Raw genomic sequence first — 27562 nt, 5'->3', positions numbered from 1 at the left:
TCCATAAATGCCACAAAGACCTCTTTAGCCTTATCTAAATACTGTTCACTTATATGTTTCACTGTAAACACCTGGTCCACACACCCCCTACCTTTCCTAAAGCCTCCTTGTTCATCAGCTATCCTATTCTCTGTCTTACTCTTAATTCTTTCAATAATAACTCTACCATACACTTTACCAGGTATACTCAACAGACTTATCCCCCTATAATTTTTGCACTCTCTTTTGTCCTCTTTGCCTTTATACAAAGGAACTATGCATGCTCTCTGCCAATCCCTAGGTACCTTACCCTCTTCCATGCATTTATTAAATAATTGCACCAACCACTCCAAAACTATATCCCCACCTGCTTTTAACATTTCTATCTTTATCCCATCAATCCCGGCTGCCTTACCCCCTTTCATTTTACCTACTGCCTCACGAACTTCCCCCACACTCACAACTGGCTCTTCCTCACTCCTACAAGATGTTATTCCTCCTTGCCCTATACACAAAATCACCGCTTCCCTATCTTCATCAACTTTTAACAATTCCTCAAAATATTCCCTCCATCTTCCCAATACCTCAAACTCTCCATTTAATAACTCTCCTCTCCTATTTTTAACTGACAAATCCATTTGTTCTCTAGGCTTCCTTAACTTGTTAATCTCACTCCAAAACTTTTTCTTATTTTCAACAAAATTTGTTGATAACATGTCACCCACTCTCTCATTTGCTTTCTTTTTACATTGCTTCACCACTCTCTTAACCTCTCTCTTTTTCTCCATATACTTTTCCCTCCTTGCATCACTTCTACTTTGTAAAAACTTCTCATATGCTAACTTTTTCTCCCTTACTACTCTCTTTACATCATCATTCCACCAATCGCTCCTCTTCCCTCCCACACCCACTTTCCTGTAACCACAAACTTCTGCTGAACACTCTTAACACTACATTTTTAAACCTACCCCATACCATAGATGGGCTCTCATTAGCCCATCTATCCTCCAATAGCTGTTTATATCTTACCCTAACTGTCTCCTCTTTTAGTTTATGAACCTTCACCTCTCTCTTCCCTGATGCTTCTATTCTCCTTGTATCCCATCTACCTTTTACTCTCAGTGTAGCTACAACTAGAAAGTGATCTGATATATCTGTGGCCCCTCTATAAACATGTACATCCTGAAGTCTACTCAACAGTCTTTTATCTACCAATACATAATCCAACAAACTACTGTCATTTCGCCCTACATCATATCTTGTATACTTATTTATCCTCTTTTTCTTAAAATATGTATTACCTATAACTAAACCCCTTTCTATACAAAGTTCAATCAAAGGGCTCCCATTATCATTTACACCTGGCACCCCAAACTTACCTACCACACCCTCTCTAAAAGTTTCTCCTACTTTAGCATTCAGGTCCCCTACCACAATTACTCTCTCACTTGGTTCAAAGGCTCCTATACATTCACTTAACATCTCCCAAAATCTCTCTCTCTCCTCTGCATTCCTCTCTTCTCCAGGTGCATACACGCTTATTATGACCCACTTTTCGCAGCCAACCTTTACTTTAATCCACATAATTCTTGAATTTACACATTCATATTCTCTTTTCTCCTTCCATAACTGATCCTTCAACATTACTGCTACCCCTTCCTTTGCTCTAACTCTCTCAGATACTCCAGATTTAATCCCATTTATTTCCCCCCACCGAAACTCCCCTACCCCCTTCAGCTTTGTTTCGCTTAGGGCCAGGACATCCAACTTCTTTTCATTCATAACATCAGCAATCATCTGTTTCTTGTCATCCGCACTACATCCATGCACATTCAAGCATCCCAGTTTTATAAATTTTTTCTTCTTCTCTTTTTTTAGTAAATGTCTACAGGAGAAGGAGTTACTAGCCCATTGCTCCCGGCATTTTAGTCGCCTCGTACGACACGCTTGGCTTACGGAGGAAAGATTCTTTTCCACTTCCCCATGGACAATAGAAGAAATAAAGAAGAACAAGAGCTATTTAGAAAAAGGAGAAAAACCTAGATGTATGTATATATATATGCATGTGCGTGTCTGTGAAGTGTGACCAAAGTGTAAGTAGGAGTAGCAAGATATCCCTGTTATCTAGCGTGTTTATGAGACAGAAAAAGAAACCAGCAATCCTACCATCATGCAAAACAGTTACAGGTTTCTGTTTCACAGTCATCTGGCAGGACGGTAGTACTTCCCTGGGTGGTTGCTGTCTACCAACCTACTACCTATTACCAAGTTCAATTATGTTGCAAGCAAATTTAGGAAATTTGCATAGTATATCTGGTATCTTGTTTTCATTAATAAGATACCTTGACATGTCACATAGGTTATTATATTGTCTATCTCTGTATTCCTCAATAAGTGGACAATTAAGCACAGTGATCATATGCCTGATCACATAATTTACATTTAGTTTGGTCATCATCTGTGTGTCTCCCAAACTGCCAGAAGCACTTGTAACCAAGCTTAAGCCTGGCCACTACAACGTCAGTCAGTCTGTTCACATTGCACGTTGCTAGATAAACATACTTATCTATGTTCATGTTATCATAGTGGGTTATAGATCTACTCAGGCTTCTAACTGCATTCCTATAACTCATTTTCATTATTTACTTCTCTCCTAATATTATTCCTTTTGCTAGACACAGATATACCAAAGTTATATTCTACATTCTCCTTCTGGGTACTCTTCCTGGCTAACATATCAACTTTATCATGGAGTAATCCAATGTGTGATGGGATCCATAGCAATTGTACATTAATTCCTTTGTCCCTGATTTTTTAGTATCTATTTAGTATCTAAATAAGTATACACGATATGATGTAGGGCGAAATGACAGTAGTTTGTTGGATTATGTATTGGTAGATAAAAGACTGTTGAGTAGACTTCAGGATGTACATGTTTATAGAGGGGCCACAGATATATCAGATCACTTTCTAGTTGTAGCTACACTGAGAGTAAAAGGTAGATGGGATACAAGGAGAATAGAAGCATCAGGGAAGAGAGAGGTGAAGGTTTATAAACTAAAAGAGGAGGCAGTTAGGGTAAGATATAAACAGCTATTGGAGGATAGATGGGCTAATGAGAGCATAGGCAATGGGGTCGAAGAGGTATGGGGTAGGTTTAAAAATGTAGTGTTAGAGTGTTCAGCAGAAGTTTGTGGTTACAGGAAAGTGGGTGCAGGAGGGAAGAGGAGCGATTGGTGGAATGATGATGTAAAGAGAGTAGTAAGGGAGAAAAAGTTAGCATATGAGAAGTTTTTACAAAGTAGAAGTGATGCAAGGAGGGAAGAGTATATGGAGAAAAAGAGAGAAGTTAAGAGAGTGGTGAAGCAATGTAAAAAGAGAGCAAATGAGAGAGTGGGTGAGATGTTATCAACAAATTTTGTTGAAAATAAGAAAAAGTTTTGGAGTGAGATTAACAAGTTAAGAAAGCCTAGAGAACAAATGGATTTGTCAGTTAAAAATAGGAGAGGAGAGTTATTAAATGGAGAGTTAGAGGTATTGGGAAGATGGAAGGAATATTTTGAGGAATTGTTAAATGTTGATGAAGATAGGGAAGCTGTGATTTCGTGTATAGGGCAAGGAGGAATAACATCTTGTAGGAGTGAGGAAGAGCCAGTTGTGAGTGTGGGGGAAGTTCGTGAGGCAGTAGGTAAAATGAAAGGGGGTAAGGCAGCCGGGATTGATGGGATAAAGATAGAAATGTTAAAAGCAGGTGGGGATATAGTTTTGGAGTGGTTGGTGCAATTATTTAATAAATGTATGGAAGAAGGTAAGGTACCTAGGGATTGGCAGAGAGCATGCATAGTTCCTTTGTATAAAGGCAAAGGGGATAAAAGAGAGTGCAAAAATTTTAGGGGGATAAGTCTGTTGAGTGTACCTGGTAAAGTGTATGGTAGAGTTATAATTGAAAGAATTAAGAGTAAGACGGAGAATAGGATAGCAGATGAACAAGGAGGCTTTAGGAAAGGTAGGGGGTGTGTGGACCAGGTGTTTACAGTGAAACATATAAGTGAACAGTATTTAGATAAGGCTAAAGAGGTCTTTGTGGCATTTATGGATTTGGAAAAGGCGTATGACAGGGTGGATAGGGGGGCAATGTGGCAGATGTTGCAAGTGTATGGTGTAGGAGGTAGGTTACTGAAAGCAGTGAAGAGTTTTTACGAGGATAGTGAGGCTCAAGTTAGAGTATGTAGGAAAGAGGGAAATTTTTTCCCAGTAAAAGTAGGCCTTAGACAAGGATGTGTGATGTCACCGTGGTTGTTTAATATATTTATAGATGGGGTTGTAAGAGAAGTAAATGCGAGGGTCTTGGCAAGAGGCGTGGAGTTAAAAGATAAAGAATCACACACAAAGTGGGAGTTGTCACAGCTGCTCTTTGCTGATGACACTGTGCTCTTGGGAGATTCTGAAGAGAAGTTGCAGAGATTGGTGGATGAATTTGGTAGGGTGTGCAAAAGAAGAAAATTAAAGGTGAATACAGGAAAGAGTAAGGTTATGAGGATAACAAAAAGATTAGGTGATGAAAGATTGAATATCAGATTGGAGGGAGAGAGTATGGAGGAGGTGAACGTATTCAGATATTTGGGAGTGGACGTGTCAGCAGATGGGTCTATGAAAGATGAGGTGAATCATAGAATTGATGAGGGAAAAAGAGTGAGTGGTGCACTTAGGAGTCTGTGGAGACAAAGAACTTTGTCCTTGGAGGCAAAGAGGGGAATGTATGAGAGTATAGTTTTACCAACGCTCTTATATGGGTGTGAAGCGTGGGTGATGAATGTTGCAGCGAGGAGAAGGCTGGAGGCAGTGGAGATGTCATGTCTGAGGGCAATGTGTGGTGTGAATATAATGCAGAGAATTCGTAGTTTGGAAGTTAGGAGGAGGTGCGGGATTACCAAAACTGTTGTCCAGAGGGCTGAGGAAGGGTTGTTGAGGTGGTTCGGACATGTAGAGAGAATGGAGCGAAACAGAATGACTTCAAGAGTGTATCAGTCTGTAGTGGAAGGAAGGCGGGGTAGGGGTCGGCCTAGGAAGGGTTGGAGGGAGGGGGTAAAGGAGGTTTTGTGTGCGAGGGGCTTGGACTTCCAGCAGGCATGCGTGAGCGTGTTTGATAGGAGTGAATGGAGACAAATGGTTTTTAATACTTGACGTGCTGTTGGAGTGTGAGCAAAGTAACATTTATGAAGGGATTCAGGGAAACCGGCAGGCCGGACTTGAGTCCTGGAGATGGGAAGTACAGTGCCTGCACTCTGAAGGAGGGGTGTTAATGTTGCAGTTTAAAAACTGTAGTGTAAAGCACCCTTCTGGCAAGACAGTGATGGAGTGAATGATGGTGAAAGTTTTTCTTTTTCGGGCCACCCTGCCTTGGTGGGAATCGGCCGGTGTGATAATAAATAAAATAAAATAAATAACCTGGCTTCTCCAATGAGCATGTTGTTGGAGTCATTATACGAGTTAAGAGCATTCAGTGATGACATAGAATCAGTAATGATGATAGTCAAGCTCAGTGTCATAAGTTAGCTTTAGCGCCATTAGGATTGCAAACAATTCAGTTTGCACTGTAGATGCCCAGTTGTTAATTCGTATGCTTAGTTCAACAAGTTTATTATTATTCTTAACTTGGGAGGTGGCAACAAGAGCAGATGCAGCCCTGCCAGAAGACTCCTGTTTAGATCCATCAGTGTATATTACTTGTGATAACTTATTACTACCAGCTAGGCGAGAAATTTTTTCTTGAGCAGTTGCTTTAACAAGTGATTTGAGGAAGGGATTACTAGCAATGAGCTTCTTGGGAGGGACTTGCAGGTATGTGATATTAAATGAACACATCTTCCATGGAGGGGTGAAATACTCTTGTTGTCTACAGTGATACAGTTCATGCAGGCTATAAAACTTAATGCAATTGCATGTTTTCACAATCCATTTAGATCTGTGTGTATTTACTTCTAGACACTTAGTAAGGTTCATTGTGACAGTGTCTGGTTCATTTCTTAACATTCTAATACCAAGTACAGTGTTAAACTCAACAATCCTATCACTGATACTAGAAATACTTAGTTCCTTCCTCATATTAAGAACCTTTGTAGATTTGGGACAACCAAGAATAATTCTGAGAGCTTCATTTTGCATTAACTCCAAGGGTCGGAGAGAACTTTCTCTGGCTAATATCAACATTGGAGCAGCATAATCAATTAAGGACCTAACATAGGCTATGTACATCATTCTCACGATTCTCACGATTCTCACATTAGCACCATAGTTGGAGTTGTAGCCAGCAACAGCTTTGAAAGCAGCAGCCTCTCCTGCAGCTCTTTCTAAACTTGATCCCATCCATCATCAGGGATTATGTTTATGTCTAGACACTTTTTGCTCCTCACCTGTTGAGAGCCTATAAGCAGAGGCAGATGTTCCATTCTTGAACGATCACCATGATGCTCATTGCCTCCACTCTTTTGTCTGCTCTCATGACCATGAGAGTGGTGTACACTAATTTTTCTAAATCCTTTGACTCCGCAGTGCAAGGTCATTTATTAGACTCGGCTGGCATTTTTACAGCTGAATTGTATGCAATTTTTTTTTTTTAACAAGTCGGCCGTCTCCCACCGAGGCAGGGTGACCCAAAAAAGAAAGAAAATCCCCCAAAAGAAAATACTTTCATCATCATTCAACACTTTCACCACACTCACACATTATCACTGCTTGTGCAGAGGTGCTCAGAATACAACAGTTTAGAAGCATATACGTATAAAGATACACAACATATCCCTCCAAACTGCCAATATCCCAAACCCCTCCTTTAAAGTGCAGGCATTGTACTTCCCATTTCCAGGACTCAAGTCCGACTATATGAAAATAACCGGTTTCCCTGAATCCCTTCACTAAATATTACCCTGCTCACACTCCAACAGATCGTCAGGTCCCAAGTATCATTCGTCTCCATTCACTCCTATCTAACACGCTCATGCACGCTTGCTGGAAGTCCAAGTCCCACGCCCACAAAACCTCCTTTACCCCCTCTTTCCAACCCTTTCGAGGACGACCCCTACCCCTCTTTCCTTCCCCTATAGATTTATATGCTTTCCATGTCATTCTACTTTGATTCATTCTCTCTAAATGACCAAACCACCTCAACAACCCCTCTTCTGCCCTCTGACTAATGCTTTTATTAACTTCACAGCTTTTCCTAATTTCCACACTCCGAATTTTCTGCATAATATTTACACCACACATTGCCCTTAGACAGGACATCTCCACTGCCTCCAACCGTCTCCTCGCTGCTGCATTTACCACCCAAGCTTCACATCCATATAAGAGTGTTGGTACTACTATACTTTCATACATTCCCTTCTTTGCCTCCATAGATAACGTTTTTTGACTCCACATATACCTCAACGCACCACTCACCTTTTTTCCCTCATCAATTCTATGATTAACCTCATCCTTCATAAATCCATCCGCCGATACGTCAACTCCCAAGTATCTGAAAACATTCACTTCTTCCATACTCCTCCTCCCCAATTTGATATCCAATTTTTCTTTATCTAAATCATTTGATACCCTCATCACCTTACTCTTTTCTATGTTCACTTTCAACTTTCTACCTTTACACACATTCTCAAACTCATCCACTAACCTTTGCAATTTTTCTTTAGAATCTCCCATAAGCACAGTATCATCAGCAGAAAGTAACTGTGTCAATTCCCATTTTGAATTTGATTCCCCATAATTTAATCCCACCCCTCTCCCGAACACCCTAGCATTTACTTCTTTTACAACCCCATCTATAAATATATTAAACAACCATGGTGACATTACACATCCCTGTCTAAGACCTACTTTTACCAGGAGGTATTCTCCCTCTCTTCTACACACCCTAACCTGAGCCTCACTATCCTCATAAAAGCTATTTACAGCATTTAGTAACTTACCGCCTATTCCATATACTTGCAACATCTGCCACATTGCTTCTCTATCCACTCTATCATATGCCTTTTCTAAATCCATAAATGCAATAAAAACTTCCCTACCTTTATCTAAATACTGTTCACATATATGCTTCAATGTAAACACTTGATCTACACATCCCCTACCCACTCTGAAGCCTCCTTGCTCATCCGCAATCCTACATTCTGTCTTACCTCTAATTCTTTCAATTATAACCCTACCGTATACTTTTCCTGGTATACTCATTAAACTTATTCCTCTATAATTTTTACAATCTGTTTTGTCCCCCCTTCCCTTTATATAAAGGGACTATACATGCTCTCCGCCAATCCCTAGGTACCTTCCCCTCTTTCACACATTTATTAAACAAAAGTACCAACCACTCCAACACTATATCATCCCCTGCTTTTAACATTTCTGTCATGATCCCATCAGTTCCAGCTGCTTTACCCCCTTTCATTCTACGTAATGCCTCACGTATCTCCACCACACTTACATTCTGCTCTTCTTCACTCCTAAAAGATGGTATACCTCCCTGGCCAGTGCATGAAATTACCGCCTCCCTTTCTTCCTTAACATTTAAAAGTTCCTCAAAATATTCTCGCCATCTACCTAATACCTCCCTCTCCCCATCTACTAACTCCCCTACTCTGTTTTTAACTGACAAATCCATACTTTCCCTAGGCTTTCTTAACTTGTTGCAATTATCTGTATTACATCTATGCCTACCTCAACATCTGTAGTAGTCTCAGAGTCCTTTAGTGCTTTGCAGGCTATTAAAAAATTTAATTCGCCTCATCCTCTAGTCTTTCATATACAACTTTGGTTGCACCACATTTCTAGCAAAAACAAAGAAATCGTTTTCTGTTGGATCCCTGGTCATGTTGATGTTCAGGGCAATGAGCAGGCAGATTCTGCTGTGCAGTCAGCAGTACATGACCCAGTTTCTTACAGAGGTATGTATTTCATTCTCAGACTTATTTTGCTGTAATCTCTAACCACCTTCACAACCATTGGCAACAATGTTGGTTCAATATGACTCCTAACAAATTACTTTCTATCAAACCAAGTTTGTTTCTGGCCTTCTTGTTATTGATGCTGAAGTTGATAGACTACACTCTCCTGTCTTCGTATCAGGCACACCCGTCTTACTCGTGGGTATCTCATGGAGAGGTGCCCTGTTCCACTTTGAGAACTGTCTGGTTCCAGTTTCAGTTTCCCTTATTCTATTTGACTGTCCTGTCTTTCAACGAGCACGCAGAATTTTCCTCAGATGTCATCACCACTCTAACGCCCTTACTTTATCTTCCCTCCTTGCTGATAGCTCCACCTTTGACACAGACTCACTCTTTGACTTTTTGACAGCAACCAGTTTATTACACAAACTTTGATAATACTTCCTTTAGCACTCCTCACAGCCCTTTCTAACTCTACCTCTGTTATCCTCTCCACCACTGGCTATTTTCTGCTCCTGCCACATCCACAGCCCTGCAGCACACTATGACCCTAGTAGGTTTAGCGCTTCCCAAATCTGCACACAGAATCACTCCCTATGAAAGCAAAAGAGTTGGCAGGTGGTGCAAAATCCCCCAGTGAAAAGCAAGGGGGCCATGAGTACGCTAAGAGACAACACATTAAGTCTTGGGGGGGGGGGGCCCAAGACTGTTCAGCTAGCTCCCAGCATAAGGGAGATTACCAATAGACCCCTGGCTGTCTTCAAAAAGGAGCTGGACAGGTACCTAAAGTCGGTACCCAACCAGTTGGGCTGCGGTTCGTACGTCAGTTTGTACGTGGCCAGCAGTAAAAGCCTGGTTGATCAGGCCCTGATCCACCGTGATGCCTGGTCATGGGCTGGGCCGCAGGGGTGTTGACCCCCAAAACATCCATGTATAATGCTGAAATGTATAGCTATTGACTAAAGCATCTTACCTACAGTCATGGGTTGCTGCTCCTTTAAGCCTTTTAAACTACAGTCTCATGCTACTGCTGTGTGCACCAATGGCTCCAAATTTGCCATTGGTGTAGGCTATAGTGCTGTTTCTGAATAGTTTGATTGAGGACTATTAACAGGAGACAGCTAGAAGTTTTACAGTGGAGCCAAATGTGCTCTTTCCTGCTGTTGTACATATTTTCCTCAAAGAAGGTGCCTTGATGCCAATGAGGGGCTCTTGATCCAAAGAATGGCATAATTTTTCCTTCTCCCTGGATTGAGCTTGATTGATTCACATTCCTCCAGGTGCTGTAGAACACATGTAGACCATCTCACTGAACATGTAGAAAAGGTAAAAGACTAAGAATAATAATGTCAAATATGGAAATGTCACTGGTAGAAGAGACTCCTTTTATTACAACACTTCACTCAGCCTTGGGCAAAACATATTAAATGCTATATAACCCCTATGGGTTTAGCTCTTCTCTCTGAATAAAATATTAAAAAGAATGCTGGAGTTATGCTCTCTTTCCTTGGATGGCATTGAAGGACTAAGGAGAAATAAGTCACACTGACTTTACTGGTTTATAATAGATAATTTACACATGTCACTATATAAGACAATTATAAAAATCTAAGCTTGTGTAAGGAACCCTGAGCAAATATTTTCACCAAAAACCCGCACTTAGGAGAGGACTTAATTAAGGACCATAGTCAAATCACAATTGAGAGAATAAGGCAGAGAAGGCCTGGTGTTGTATGACCCGCTACATGTTTTGCCTCTTCAAGGGGGGCTCCTTGGCGTGGTGAAGAGGCTCTTGGTCTGAGGAATTAGCCCTGTCGGTCTTCTTCCTCAGACCGAACCTAATTACCCCCCATTCTCCCCTCCCCTATCCCATCCTCCCCATCCCCCCCTTTTTCCATTCCTCCTCCTCCTCCTCACCCCTCCCTTTTGCCCTTCCTCTTTTTAGCCTTCGTGATTTCTCCCACAGGCGCGCTAGTTCCTAGGTAGGGGAAAGGACACCGGGGTCCATCCCATTCCGTTGAGGTTTCTTGGCGGTGGCGTAGTTTGCCGTGGAATCTGGATTGCCTAGGGATGTCCCGATCCCTCTCCGGTATCCCGGAGTAGCTTTGGGTGTCTTTTGGGCGACGGGTGTATCTCTGGAAGCCACCTTTCGGATTCCGGGGGTGGTGGCTGAAGGAGGTATGCTTTGTGGCGGATATCCGGCCGCCCTCTCTTTTGTCCACCGAGGTAGCTCGGCAGATGTGAGGTTGCTATCCCAGATTGCTGGTTTACTAGCATGAAGGGTAGGGTATGGCACGGGTTCCATGCTGCATCTGCGCTACTAGCGGTGTCGAGTCCTCTTGGGCGCGGAGGGAGATTTCTGGCCCTTTCATTCCTCCTAGGAACTATCCCTCCCCGGTCCCCCCTTTTTTTTTCTTTTTTTTATTTTTATTTTCTTTTCTTCTTTCTTTTTTTTTCTTAAAAACAAAAAGAAAGAAGTAACCTAACCATGGCAGCCCTAGTCCATGAACCTGGTAACCCCGGGCCCCTTCTTGATACCGCACCCCGTTCTGACCCCGCCTCGTCTTTGGACCACTCTTCAGACATTCCTCATGCCTCTGTACCTATTGCCGGTGCTGTTTCCTCACCCGCTTCAGGTACTGAGGCCTCGACTGACTCCTTCGATTTATCAGACCTTCGCTCTCCTCTGACTATGCTTCCGGCCTCTCCCTCTACGGTGCGGCAATTTTCAAATCGCCGACCCGTTCCACGTCGGACCAACTCTGGTCCCACGCCTAAACGTCAACGACAATTACCTGCTGATGATACTTCTCCACCTTCACCTTCTCGTTCTTCTCAGAAACGATCGACACGTCCTTCACTACCTTTCCACGCTCAGTTTCAGACTGAACAGTGGACTAAATTCTTCACTTTACGACCAACTTCCTCTACTGCCTATCTTTCTGACCATAGTATTGGCAAGGCACTCCTACGCCATGTTGGTAAAGATATTTCTTTTCATGCTCTTAAGAGCGGTACGCGCATCATTACCGTACAGAATGCTACCCAGGCTCGTGAGCTCTCTCGTCTTTCCCATATAGATACTGTTCCTGTCACCCTTGAAAAACATCATTCCCTCAATTCTTGTAGTGGTACCGTTATTCTGCCCCATACCATAGTTCAACAAAATTTCCAGACATGTGGCACCGACATTCTAGAACAGCTGGAACTCCAAGATCTCCCAATCCTCAAGGTAGACACTTACGTTCTTCCTGCCCGTGGGCGGAGACGATACCCTAGCAATGTGGCTCGTTTAACTTTTGACAGCCGAGAACTCCCATCCTCCGTTTATATAGCAGGACATCGGTTACAAGTTCGAAAGGTGATCCCTACACCACAACAGTGTAGAAATTGCTGGCGATTTGGCCATCCAGCGAAATATTGCAGATCTATCGCCGAATGCCCAGTCTGTGGTGCCGATGACCATTCTAATACGTCTTGCAATCGATCTCCCTCTTGCCTTAACTGTCATGAGGCTCACCCTTCGTACTCTCGCCGTTGTCAGGTCTATTTAAACGAGCGGGAAATCCGTTACCTCAAAGAGACAGAAGGTCTCCCTTATGCCATGGCAGTTTCTCATCTCCGCCTCCAAGGGAGACTCCCACGTGTTTCTTATTCCCGTGTTTCAAAACGTCCCCCCACTTCTGGTATCCCATCTTCTACACCCACCTCTGTGGTTACCTCTCCCATAATCACTCCTGTATCTAATCCTTTTGCTGTCCTCGGCTCAGACGTCCCTACTTCAACGCCTCAGTCTAATCTCGCTTCTTCGAGTTCTCTCTTACAAGCCTCAGTATCGACGAGACCTCGTACGACACCTCTTCCCAATCGTCCCTCTACTTCTCAAAAGTCAAAAAAAGGTCCGGTAACACCTCCTACCCATCTTCCACCTCCTCATTTTACCCTCCCTGTCTCTGTCCCTAGTTCTTCCCCTCTCACTGGCTCAGTTACAAGTGCAGAGGTTCACCCTCCTCCTCGTAATGTACCTTCCTCCCCTGTTCCCTCCCAAGTTTCTTCCTCTTCTGCCACCTCCCAGGTTCCTGTCTCTTCTGTCCCCTGCCACGCTTCTCCAGTTCCCTCCACCCTTTCGCCCCCCCCCTACCTTGGTACAATCCAATACAGTTCCAATCTTTACTCATCCTCCCCCTACCATTCCCAATATTGTCTCCCATACGACATCTCTGAATTCCGAAACACTTGAAGCAATCTCTGAATATATTGCAGAGACCAAACCGTCAATGGACACTGATCCACCTTCCGCTCTTTCTCTCTCCTCTGCTCCATCTGCGCAACTCCTTTCTTCACAGCGCACCGTTCCTTCGCTGCTTGAACATTTTCCACTGCCTCCGCATGTGGACTTTTCTAACCCTTCTAGTCCGTAGGAACCCTTACCTGCGGATTTCAAGTATCTTTATCATTGCCAATCATGGCCTTTTTACAGTGGAATATACGCGGCCTCAGGGGTAATCGGGGTGAGCTTCAGATGTTACTCTCCCAGTTTGCCCCTGTTGGTGTTTGCTTACAGGAACCAAAATTACACTCTGCTGTTATTTCTCACATCTCAGGCTATAATTTATTGTATTCTTCAGATCCTTTTCCTGATGGGACCTTTAATGAAAGTGCCCTTCTTCTCCGCACTGATATTCCGTACCATCAGCTATTTATTCATACTTCGCTGCATTACACAGCAGCCCGTATCCACTTACATAGGTGGTATACGCTCTGTTCTTTATATCTCTCTCCTTCTCGGGCATTATCTATTCCGGATTTTGCCTTCCTTGTTTCGTCATTACCGCCGCCGATTCTGTTACTTGGTGATTTTAATGCCCACCATTTCCTCTGGGGAGGGTCTCACTGTGATTCCCGTGGAATTCAGTTAGAGGCTTTTCTTGCCACCCACCCCCTCCATGTTTTAAATACAGGTACTCACACCCATTTTGATCCTCGGACTCATACTCTCTCTTGCATCGATCTCTCAGTTTGCTCTTCCTCCGCCGCATTAGACTTTACTTGGTCTGTTCTCCCGGACTTACATGACAGTGATCATTTCCCAATCGTTCTTTCTTCCCCTTCATATTCGCCACCTCTTCGCACCCCACGCTGGCAATTTAATCGGGCAAATTGGAACCTTTACTCACACCTGACTGTTTTTAAAGAGGTTCCTTCTTCGTCCTCCATCGATGAGCTTTTACACCTCTTCTCGTCCTCCGTTTTCACCGCAGCTTCTCATTCTATACCCCAAACTTCGGGCAGGCATTCTCAGAAATGCGTGCCTTGGTGGTCTCCTGCTTGTGCTCGTGCAGTACGTTTGAAACGCGCTGCATGGGGCAGGTACCGGTACAATAGAACCACAGAGCGACTCCTTGATTTTAAACAGAAGCGTGCGATCGCTCGCCGTGTCATCCGTGACGCTAAACGCACTTGCTGGCGAGATTATGTCTCCACCATCACCTCTGCTTCCTCTATGAGTGCAGTCTGGAAAAAAGTACGAAAACTGAGTGGTAAATATTCTCCTGACCCGGCTCCTGTTCTGCGAGTTGCCGGTGTTGATATAGCAAACCCACTAGATGTTGCCAATGAAATTGGCAATCATCTGGTCCGTATTTCTCAGGGACTCCATCTATGCCCCTCATTTCTTTCCTCAAAGTCTGCCAGAGAGTTAGCACCCTTGGACTTTTCTTCTCTCAGAGAAGAACAGTATAATGTGCCTTTTACACTTCAAGAACTGGAGGCAACACTCTCAGCTTGTCGATCATCGGCAGCTGGGCCCGACGACATTCATATTCGTATGCTACAACATTTACATCAGTCAGCCCTTGCAGTCCTATTACGCCTTTACAATCTTATTTGGTCACAAGGAGTTCTTCCACAGCTGTGGAAATCCGCCATTGTTCTCCCTTTCCGCAAACCAGGCACTACGGGACATGAAACCTCCCACTATCGTCCCATTGCTCTTACCAGTGCAGTTTGCAAAGTAATGGAACGTCTAGTAAATAGACGTTTAGTGTGGTATTTAGAGACACACAACAGTCTCTCCACTCGTCAATATGGCTTTCGTAAGGGACGTTCTACCATAGACCCCTTACTGCGCTTGGATACGTATGTTCGTAATGCCTTTGCGAATAACCACTCAGTTATTGCCATATTTTTTGATCTTGAGAAGGCATATGACACAACTTGGAGGTATAATATTTTAGCCCAAGCCCACTCCTTAGGCCTTCGAGGCAATCTACCATCCTTCCTTAAGAACTTTTTAACTGACAGGCATTTCCGTGTTCGGGTTAATAATGTGCTCTCCCCGGACTTTATCCAAGCTGAAGGTGTCCCCCAGGGATGTGTTCTGAGCACAACACTTTTTCTCCTTGCTATTAATGATTTGGCCTCTAGTCTTCCATCAAATATTTGGTCATCACTCTATGTTGATGACTTCGCTATTGCCTGTGCAGGCGCTGACTGTCACCTCCTTACAGTTTCTCTCCAGCATGCAGTCGACCGTGTTTCCAATTGGGCCACCACACATGGGTTTAAATTTTCCAGCACTAAAACCCACCAAATCACTTTCACTAGACGCTCTGTCATCTCTGATCATCCTTTGTACCTCTATGGCTCACGTATCCCTGAACGTGATACAGTCAAGTTTCTGGGCCTCCTCTTTGATCGTAGGTTATCCTGGAAACCTCACATTACCTCTCTGAAGGCAACTTGTCACAGCCGGCTGAACCTTCTTAAAACCCTTGCTCATCTTTCGTGGGGAGCTGATCGTCGAACCCTCCTTCACCTACATTCCACCCTTATTTTATCGAAACTTGATTATGGTGACCAGATCTATTCAGCGGCATCTCCTGCTACTCTCTCTAGCCTTAACCCCATTCATCACCAAGGATTACGTTTATGCCTTGGTGCTTTTCGCTCTTCCCCTGTCGAAAGCCTCTATGCAGAAGCGAACGTTCCATCCTTATCCGATCGCCGTGATGCCCATTGCCTGCGCTACTATGTACGCTCTCATGATCTCCGCAATCCTTCCATTTATAGAATGGTCACTGATATTAGTAGACATTCTTTATTTGTTCGCCGCCCCTGCTTACTCCGTCCCTTCTCTCTTCGCCTTCATTCGCTCTTGTCTTCTCTTCAACTACCACCTTTCTATGTACATGTAGCATCACACTTTTCCCTACCCCCCTGGGAAGTTCCAGCTGTTCGAGTCTGTTCTTTCTCCCTCCCTTGCTCGAAAGCCCAACTGTCTACGGTCGCTTCCCGCTCTCTTTTTCTTGACCACTTTCACTCTCATTCTCATGCCATTGCTGTGTACACAGATGGCTCTAAGTCTTCTGACGGCGTAGGATTCGCAGCAGTGTTTCCGGACAGCGTCGTACAAGGGCATTTACTATCTTCAGCTAGTATTTTTACTGCTGAATTATATGCCATCCTTACAGCACTTATCCGTATTGCATCTATGCCTGTGTCATCATTTGTGGTTGTCTCAGACTCCCTTAGTGCTTTACAGGCTATACAAAAATTTGATACACCTCACCCCTTAGTCCTCCGTATCCAACTTTGGCTACGCCGCATCTTTACTAAGCATAAAGATATTGTTTTTTGTTGGGTCCCTGGTCATGTTGACGTACAGGGCAATGAACAGGCAGACACTGCTGCGCGGTCAGCAGTACATGACCTACCAGTTTCTTATAGAGGTATTCCATGTACGGACTATTTTGCTGTAATATCTTCCCACCTTCACACCCGTTGGCAACAACGTTGGTCTACTATGCTCGGCAACAAACTTCAGTCTATTAAACCGAGTATAGGTTACTGGCCGTCTTCTTATCACCAGTGTCGAGGTTGGGAGACTACTCTCTCCCGTCTTCGCATTGGCCATACTCGTCTTACTCATGGATATCTCATGGAGAGGCGTCTTGCTCCTCTCTGTGAGAATTGCCAAGCTCCATTATCAGTCAGCCACATTCTGTTGGACTGCCCACTTTATCAACGAGCACGCAGAATTTACCTCTGTCGTCGTCTTCGCCCCGCTGCTCTCTCTTTACCTTCCCTTCTCGCTGATGGACCCACCTTTCATCCGGACTCTCTCATTGACTTTTTGACAACGACTGACTTACTCCACAAATTTTGATACGTTCAGCCCTTTCTACTTGTATCTCTTGCTACCCTCTACCCCCGTACTATCCCCTGCCCCGCTGTTTTCTGTAACCTGCTGATCATCCCCCCTCCCTTCTGCCATCCAATTCCCTTGCTTCCTTCCCTACCCTGCAGCGCTGTATAGCCCTTGTGGCTTAGCGCTTCTTTTTGATTATAATAATAATGTGGAAATCCGCCATTGTTCTCCCTTTCCGCAAACCAGGCACTACGGGACATGAAACCTCCCACTATCGTCCCATTGCTCTTACCAGTGCAGTTTGCAAAGTAATGGAACGTCTAGTAAATAGACGTTTAGTGTGGTATTTAGAGACACACAACAGTCTCTCCACTCGTCAATATGGCTTTCGTAAGGGACGTTCTACCATAGACCCCTTACTGCGCTTGGATACGTATGTTCGTAATGCCTTTGCGAATAACCACTCAGTTATTGCCATATTTTTTGACCTTGAGAAGGCATATGACACAACTTGGAGGTATAATATTTTAGCCCAAGTCCACTCCTTAGGCCTTCGAGGCAATCTACCATCCTTCCTTAAGAACTTTTTAACTGACAGGCATTTCCGTGTTCGGGTTAATAATGTGCTCTCCCCGGACTTTGTCCAAGCTGAAGGTGTCCCCCAGGGATGTGTTCTGAGCACAACACTTTTTCTCCTTGCTATTAATGATTTGGCCTCTAGTCTTCCATCAAATATTTGGTCATCACTCTATGTTGATGACTTCGCTATTGCCTGTGCAGGCGCTGACTGTCACCTCCTTACAGTTTCTCTCCAGCATGCAGTCGACCGTGTTTCCAATTGGGCCACCACACATGGGTTTAAATTTTCCAGCACTAAAACCCACCAAATCACTTTCACTAGACGCTCTGTCATCTCTGATCATCCTTTGTACCTCTATGGCTCACGTATCCCTGAACGTGATACAGTCAAGTTTCTGGGCCTCCTCTTTGATCGTAGGTTATCCTGGAAACCTCACATTACCTCTCTGAAGGCAACTTGTCACAGCCGGCTGAACCTTCTTAAAACCCTTGCTCATCTTTCGTGGGGAGCTGATCGTCGAACCCTCCTTCACCTACATTCCACCCTTATTTTATCGAAACTTGATTATGGTGACCAGATCTATTCAGCGGCATCTCCTGCTACTCTCTCTAGCCTTAACCCCATTCATCACCAAGGATTACGTTTATGCCTTGGTGCTTTTCGCTCTTCCCCTGTCGAAAGCCTCTATGCAGAAGCGAACGTTCCATCCTTGTCCGATCGCCGTGATGCCCATTGCCTGCGCTACTATGTACGCTCTCATGATCTCCGCAATCCTTCCATTTATAGAATGGTCACTGATATTAGTAGACATTCTTTATTTGTTCGCCGCCCCTGCTTACTCCGTCCCTTCTCTCTTCGCCTTCATTCGCTCTTGTCTTCTCTTCAACTACCACCTTTCTATGTACATGTAGCATCTCACTTTTCCCTACCCCCCTGGGAAGTTCCAGCTGTTCGAGTCTGTTCTTTCTCCCTCCCTTGCTCGAAAGCCCAACTGTCTACGGTCGCTTCCCGCTCTCTTTTTCTTGACCACTTTCACTCTCATTCTCATGCCATTGCTGTGTACACAGATGGCTCTAAGTCTTCTGACGGCGTAGGATTCGCAGCAGTGTTTCCGGACAGCGTCGTACAAGGGCATTTACTATCTTCAGCTAGTATTTTTACTGCTGAATTATATGCCATCCTTACAGCACTTATCCGTATTGCATCTATGCCTGTGTCATCATTTGTGGTTGTCTCAGACTCCCTTAGTGCTTTACAGGCTATACAAAAATTTGATACACCTCACCCCTTAGTCCTCCGTATCCAACTTTGGCTACGCCGCATCTTTACTAAGCATAAAGATATTGTTTTTTGTTGGGTCCCTGGTCATGTTGACGTACAGGGCAATGAACAGGCAGACACTGCTGCGCGGTCAGCAGTACATGACCTACCAGTTTCTTATAGAGGTATTCCATGTACGGACTATTTTGCTGTAATATCTTCCCACCCTCACACCCGTTGGCAACAACGTTGGTCTACTATGCTCGGCAACAAACTTCAGTCTATTAAACCGAGTATAGGTTACTGGCCGTCTTCTTATCACCAGTGTCGAGGTTGGGAGACTACTCTCTCCCGTCTTCGCATTGGCCATACTCGTCTTACTCATGGATATCTCATGGAGAGGCGTCTTGCTCCTCTCTGTGAGAATTGCCAAGCTCCATTATCAGTCAGCCACATTCTGTTGGACTGCCCACTTTATCAACGAGCACGCAGAATTTACCTCTGTCGTCGTCTTCGCCCCGCTGCTCTCTCTTTACCTTCCCTTCTCGCTGATGGACCCACCTTTCATCCAGACTCTCTCATTGACTTTTTGACAACGACTGACTTACTTCACAAATTCTGATACTTTCAGCCCTTTCTACTTGTATCTCTTGCTACCCTCTACCCCCGTACTATCCCCTGCCCCGCTGTTTTCTGTAACCTGCTGATCATCCCCCCTCCCTTCTGCCATCCAATTCCCTTGCTTCCTTCCCTACCCTGCAGCGCTGTATAGCCCTTGTGGCTTAGCGCTTCTTTTTGATTATAATAATAATACATGTTTTGCGTTCCCCCATACTACTACTAGAGAATAAGAAGGCACAGTACCGTCACTGGAACAATATACAACTAACCCGCATATAGGAGAGAAACTAATTAAGGTCCAAGTCAGACCGAAACGTCTTCATAAGTTTTTCCTGTGAACAGTTATTTGTGTCGTATACTGCTACTGTACTATTATTTCTAATAATAATACCCCTCAAGGAAGGTTCCTTGATGTTGGTGAGGGGCTCTTGATTTAGGGAATTGGATCTGTGCTCCAGTTCCCCAAATTAAGCGTGAATGCCTTCCACATCCCCCCCCCAGGCACAGTATAATCCTCCGGGTTTAGCGCTTCCCCCTTGATTATAATAATAATAATAATCTAATAATAATAATAACAGTGAATTGGAATTACTAATACATGAGCAGCAGGTATTGAACTTTTGTCACACATTTACACAATGATTTTTTCATTTACATGACCCACAACAGTCGGCCAACACTGTCCAGTACATGGTACCCACTACAGTTAATAGTACATGGTACCCACTACAGTTAATAGTACATGGTACCCACTACAGTTAATAGTACATGGTACCCACTACAGTTAATAGTACATGGTACCCACTACAGTTAATAGTACATGGTACACACTACAGTTAATAGTACATGGTACACACTACAGTTAATAGTACATGGTACCCACCACACAGCCAACAGAGGAAGCATGGATGTAAGGAAACCTTTCCCATATGGTACCACAAATCGCCTTGTACATGTACTTGTAGAAATTATTATTATTATTATTGTAATCAAAAAGAAGGGCTAAGCCACAAGGGTGTAGAAATAAAAATATTTATATGATGCCGGCAAATAAAGTCCCCCTACATACCATAAATGCGACAACATTTATCTTTGGAAATATACAAAATACCTTTCATAATTGGACTGCTCACAGAATCAAATGTAATGTTTGCGGCTCTCACAGAGACCCACATAAAGGATCACTGACACGTGTTTCCATGAGACACCTGCTGTCCCTGTTCATCCATCAGTTAAATAGGTACCTGGGTGTAGTAGAATGGCGTGGGTCGTCTCCTGGGACAAAACTGACCTAATTTGCCCTTGTGGCTTAGCGCTTCTTTTTGATTATAATAATAATAATGACCTAATTTGCCCGAAATGTTCTGCATAACAAGCATTTTTCTATATAGCTAGGCCTGTATAGCTGTATAGGCCTTGTGGCTTAGCGCTTCTTTTTGATTATAATAATAATAGGCCTGTATACCTTGTACATGTACTTGTAAATATAAAGATTTATGATTATTAGTATTAACTGAACGTGGATCCCAGGTTATAACTTATTTAAATACGACAGAATAAACAGGCAACAAGGGGAAAAAGGGTTGGCCTGTATGTCATAGAATCGCTCATTTACTCGGAATTAATTACTAAACACCTCAAATGATGTAGCTGAAGTTTTGACAGTAAAGACTGAAGACGAAAACCTTGTCATTGTGGCTGTATACAAGCCTCCTAATGAAACTTCCCAAAAATTCTAGGAACAGCTTTTGAAAATTGACCACTGTCTGGAAAATTGTCCAACTCCTTCCCCAAACATCTTGCTGCTGGGTGGTTTCAACTTAAGACAAGAACTGTCTCAAAACTGTCAGTGGTGACAATAAGGCAGGAGGAGGTGCATTTCCTTCTTAAATCGCTTGACCAAGAAAAGGCTGTGGGCCCAGACAAGTTGAGCCCAAGATTGTTGAGATGTGCAGACCAGCTAGCAGCACCTCTAACTCACATCTTTCAGCACTGCCTAGTACAGTGTAAATGGCCCTCTCTATGGAAAGAGGCAAATGTAGTCCCTGTTCACAAAAAGAAGAACAGAGCAGAAATCAGCAACTACAGACCAGTGTCACTCCTATCAATCACTGGTAAGATCCTTGAGACAATAATCTCAAGACAAATGACAGTTTTTTGACTACCACTCACTACTTTGTGATCGTCAATATGGCTTCAGGAAAGGTTACTCTGCTGCTGATCTGTTGTTAAACCTCTCCACTAAGTGGCACCAGTCACTGGATGAATCCAAAGTCAGCTGTGTGGTAGCACTGGACATTGCTGGCGCTTTCGACCGGGTGTGGCACCAGGGCCTCTTAGCAAAACTTCAAGCACTGGGAATTTCAGGCTCTACGCTATGTCTCCTCAGTGATTACCTTCATGGTAGATCTCTCAGTGTAGTTCTCAATGGAACGGAATCAGCAAGTGTTCCACAAGGAAGCGTGCTGGGTCCATTGTTATGGAATGTCTACTTCAACGACCTTCTTCATCTCATCCCAGAATCACTTGCATATGCAGACGACTGTACACTGACATTCACTTATCCAAGAGAAGAAATGCCAGCTGCTCTGAGCTACATCAATCACCAGCTGAGAGCCATATCAGCTTGGGGAAATAGATGGCAAGTAACATTTGCACCTGAGAAAACGCAAATGATGATCGTCTCTAGGCACCATGATGGTAATGCTGGTGCAGTAGTAAGGATGAATGGGAGGGTGTTGGCACCTGGAGAAGAAGTTGATATCCTTGGGGTGAAATTTGACTCCAAAGTAACCATGAAGAACCATGTAAATCTTGCAAGCAAGGAAGCCAGGAAGCTTACAGCACTTCGCCGTATCTCGCATCTGCTTAACAGTAGGGGTTGCAAGATCCTGTACGAGGCACAAGTACGCTCACACCTTGAGTATGCTCCACTTTCTTGGTTTGCCTGCCCCCCCCTCTCATCTGCGACTGCTTGACAGAGTAGAGAACAGAGCAAGACGTCTCATCTCTCGCCTGGACCCATCCTGGATAGATCTGTCATTTCAGCAGAGCCTTCAACATAGGAGGGATGTGGGTGGCCTTACTGTTATGTACAAGGCCAATATTGTCAACATACCACACTTGGATCCACTTCGAGGACAGCGTGAAACAAGCTTTTATGCCACAAGACGGGCAGAAAGCAGCAACTTCACTCTGGCTGTACCCTTCTCCAGAACATCACTCCATCTGAGATCATATATACCCAGGATGACTCGAGTATGGAACACATTCGTACAGCATAATGATGTCAACGAGATAAAGTCAGTTGATCAAATGAAAATGCTGGCCCACAGATGGCTCCAACTTCATCCTGTTCCCTACTTGTATGTCTCATAACAATAAAACTGCTTTCAAATGAGCTGATGTAGGTAACAGCTCTTAGCTTGCCAATAAAGTTAGGAATCCTTAACCTGTAAATAGCTTGTCAATAAAGCTAGGGATCCTTAACATTGTCAAACCCTGTGTAAAAAAAAAAAATAATGTTTTAGCAGAGGCGGCTACATTTAGTGAAAAGCTGTCCCACAAGGTACACCATTCGCTCCCATCCTGTTCCTCATCCTCATATCTGACACAGAGATGTGTCTTTCATTGTGGATGACACCCGAATCTACATGACAGTGTCATCCATCGAAGACACTGCAGGTCCACAAGCAGACATCAACCAAATCTTTAAATGGTCCGCATAAAACAATATAAAGTTCGATGAAGACAAATTTCAATTACTTAATTACTTACTTCGCTTTAGAAAACTCGATGAAATTAAAACTATCGAAGTATAAAATAAATTCCAACCACACAATAGAGCGAAAAACTAATTTGAAAGACCTGGGAGTGATAATGTCAGAAGATCTCAATTTTAAAGATCACAACAGTGTATCTACCACATCTGCTAGGAAAATGATAGGATGAATAATGAGAACCCTCAAAACTGGAGATACCAAGCCCATGATTCTCTTTCTAGGCCGGAATATTGCTGTGCACTATCGGCCCCTTCTAAGGCCAGCAAAATTGTAGATCTGGAAAATATACAGAGAACTTTCACGGCACGTATAAGTACAATAAAGCACCTACATACACTTGGAAAATCCTTGAGGGGCTAGTCCCTAATCTGCACACGAAAATTACTACCTACGAAAGCAAAAGACATGGCATAAGATACGATATCCCCCCACTGAAAAGCAGAGGCGCCACGAGTGCGCTAAAAGACAACACAATAAGTGTCAGGGGCCCAAAACTGTTCAACTGCATCCCAGCATTCGTAAAGGGGATTACCAATAGACCCCTGGCTGTGTTCAGGAAGGCGCTGGACAGGCACCTAAAGTCAGTACCTGACCAGCCTGGTTTTGATTCGTAAGTCGGTTTACGTGCGGCCAGCAGTAACAGCCTGGTTGATCAGGCCCTGGTTCACCTCGAAGTCTGGTCACGGACCGGGCCGCGGGGGCGTTGTCCACAGACACCCTCCAGGTGTAGGTATAGGTATGGTCTACATATGTTTTACATATATTCTTGTTTTGAGTTCTCCATTCCTCTCATATATCAGCAGGTGAAATTTATTACCATTGACCATCACGATATTTTCATTGCCTATCGGAAAACTTTATTAATATTTAAGTAATTTTCTGTATTATACATTGAGGCGATTTTCGTACTTTGGTATTGTCCGCGAAGGATGATGCAAAACTGCGGCAAGCATTCTTATGATGATGAGAAACAGTGACGGTCTACTTTTATTTATTTATTTAGTAATTTAAGCATACATACAGAGGTACAAAAAATACAGGTAAGAGCAGCATGCCAAAGCCACTTATATGCATAGCATTACGGGCTGGCTTAAAATTAACTTAAGATTAACTAAGCAATGATGAAATCAGTGATAAAACATTATTGTAAACAGATAACTATAAAGCACAAATGAGTATTACAAAGACAGGTCATATGGTTGCATGCATTGCTGTACATTCAGTCGAATTACTTTACTTTTTACTCTGTTGACACTGAATTTGTTTTGTTTACAAACCACTATTTGTGAATGCAGAAATATGAAAAATGCCTTAGCAAAGTCCATGTAGATCACAGTAGCATTTTTTCCCTTCTAAGGCCGCTGTAATGTTTTTTTTTTTATTCGCCGGTATTCTCCCGACCCGGGTCTTTTCCAAATAGTGGTGACCCGGCCTTGGCTCCCTATCTCGGGCGTGTCTCGAGACCTAAATCTCCCATGGGAGGAGGTACAAGTACCCCCTCATCTTTGGGATCAACTGTCCCCAGGCCTAGCCACATTCCCCGCCCTCACAGGGCTCGTAGGGAGAAGCTAGGCCTCTGGTCTGCCATCTGCCCCGCCCCAAAGGGGCTCGTGGAGATGGCAGTCTTATGAGCTGCAGATGGTAGCAAGCTCAGGCTCAATTGCCGCTGTAATTTTACCATAATCATTTTATAGTTGTGATAGGTAAGATCTTACTACTCTTAAGTCATGTTGATTTATATTATTGTTGTTATTATTATTACTACTACTACATTCATGGGAAAGCGCTAAACCCGTAGAGGCAACAACTGAGATAAATAGAAGGCATTTATACTAGATTACCTGGAGGACATTCCGGGGATCAACGCCCCCGCGGCCCGGCCCATGACCAGGCCTCCCGGTGGATCAGGGCCTGATCAACGAGGCTGATCAACGTACGAACCACAGCCCGGCTGATCCGGCATTGACTTTAGGTATCTGTCCAGTTCCCTCTTGAAGACAACCAGAGGTCTATTGGTAATTCTTATGGCTGGTGGGAGGCTGTTGAACAGTCTTGGGCCCCGGACACTTATTACGTTTTCTCTTAGTGTACCAGTGGCACCTCTACTTTTCACTGGGGAGTATGTTACATCGCCTGCCAAGTCTTTTGCTTTCGTAGGGAGTGATTTCTGCGTGCAGGTTAAGGACCAGTCCCTCCAGAATCTTCCAGGTGTAGATTATGGTATGTCTCTCGCTTGCGCTTCAGTGAATACAAATCAAGTGCTTCCAAGCGTTCCCAGTAGTTAAGGTGTTTGATGGAACTTACACGTGCAGTAAAGGTTCTCTGTACACTCTAGATCTGCAATTTCACCTGCCTTGAATGGGGATATTAATGAACAGCAGTATTCCAGCCTAGAGAGAACAAGTGATTTAAACAGGATCATCATTGGCTTGGCATCTCTTGTCTTGAATGTTCTCATTATCCTTCCTATCAGTTTCCTCACAGATGTGATAGTGGCATTGTTGTGGTCCTTGAAGGCGAGATCTCCGGACATTACCACACCCAGGTCCATCACATTGCTTTTCCGCTCTGTTATGTGATTTGAGTTTATAGTATACTCAATCCTAGCTATTATTTCCTCCAGTTTTCCATAACGTAGTAGTTGGAATTTGTCCTCATTGAACATCATATTGTTTTCCGTTGCCCATTGGAAAACTTGGTTTATATCTTCTTGGAGATTTGCCGTGTCCTCAGTGGATGATACTCTCATGCAGATCCTAGTATCGTCTGCGAAGGAATTATTATTTTATTAACACATCGGCTGTTTCCCACCAAGGCAGGGTGACCCGTAAAAGAAGAAATACTTTCATCATTCACTCCATCACTGTCTTGCCAAAGGCATGCCTTCTCTAGTTAAAGAACATAAGAACATAAGAAAGGAGGAACACTGCAGCAGGCCTGTTGGCCCATACTAGGCAGGTCCTTTACAATTCATCCCACTAACAAACATTTGACCAACCCAACTATCAATGCCACCCAAGAAACAAGCTCCGATGTGCAAGTCCCACTCAAATCCAACCCCTCCCACTCATGTACTTATCCAACCTAAATTTGAAACTACCCAAAGTCCCAGCCTCAATAACCCAACTAGGTGGAAATAAATGGTATAAAATACCGACACAATGGAAATATAAACACAAATGCAGTATAATGTGATCCTTTATTGACAACGTTACACCCACACAGTGGGCTTTTTCAAGTCACACACGGATCTACCTGGGGTTGGAAGGTACGAGAGTATTTATAGGCATTCTGAACTCATCCCACCAACAAAACATTTGCCCAACCCAATTCTGAAATACTCTCGTACCTTCCAACCCCAGGTAGATCCGTGTGACTTGAAAAAGCCCACTGTGTGGGTGAAACGTTGTCAATAAAGGATCACATGTATGTATGTATAATGTTCGCCAAGACCATAGTCCTGGCACGGGTCCCAATCTTGCGATGACCCGTCTCTGGCTCCCGATGGAGAAAGGTTTCCACAATGATGCGACGCATGCCGCTCAAGCGCCCCTCTGGTCAGTTCAACTGGTGCATCTCATAAGCGGCACCATATGTAACTATGGACACTAGCGAGGAGGAGGATATGTCATTATTACAGGAAACAGCTTGTCTGGTTCGTTGACCCCATGATACACTAGTGTGGCTGCAGTCATCTCTGGGTCCTCTTCGGGAGGGAATATCACCCCTAGTTGCCTGCGGAGTGTCTCAGTTGCTTCGCACTCTAGAAGATAGTGTGTTAGGGGCCGCTGGACAACGTGCTGACAGTACTGGCACATCTCCTCCTCAGCCTTGTCTACCATCATCTTGGCTGTGGGAAAGCCCAAACGAAGCCGATGGATGGCGGTACACTGCGCTCTGGACCAGCTTCTATCATATGGAGGGGGTTCTCCCTGAGTCGCTGCTCGGTACCACTGTTGAGAGGGGTATCACCTAAGACCTCCCCCATAAGTTTCGTTGCTCTGGCAGCCACCAGTTTGGTCTGTCGTAGGCTGATTGGGACAGTAATCCCAACATGTGGATAGTCTGTTGCTGCCTTGGCTGCATCATCTGCCGCCTCATTTCCCCGGATGCCAGCATGGCTGGGGATCCAGTTCAAAGTCGATCTATTACCCTGAACTTCTAAGGCTGTCATTATGCTCAGGATCGATGTGATGAGGTGAACATTATCCTGTGGTTGAGGATGGGAGAGGGCATTGATTGCAGAGGTGGAATC

This window comes from Cherax quadricarinatus, chromosome 5 (assembly GCF_038502225.1).
Source record: "Cherax quadricarinatus isolate ZL_2023a chromosome 5, ASM3850222v1, whole genome shotgun sequence".
Taxonomy (NCBI): domain Eukaryota; kingdom Metazoa; phylum Arthropoda; class Malacostraca; order Decapoda; family Parastacidae; genus Cherax; species Cherax quadricarinatus.
Note: the sequence above shows the minus strand (reverse complement) of the source record.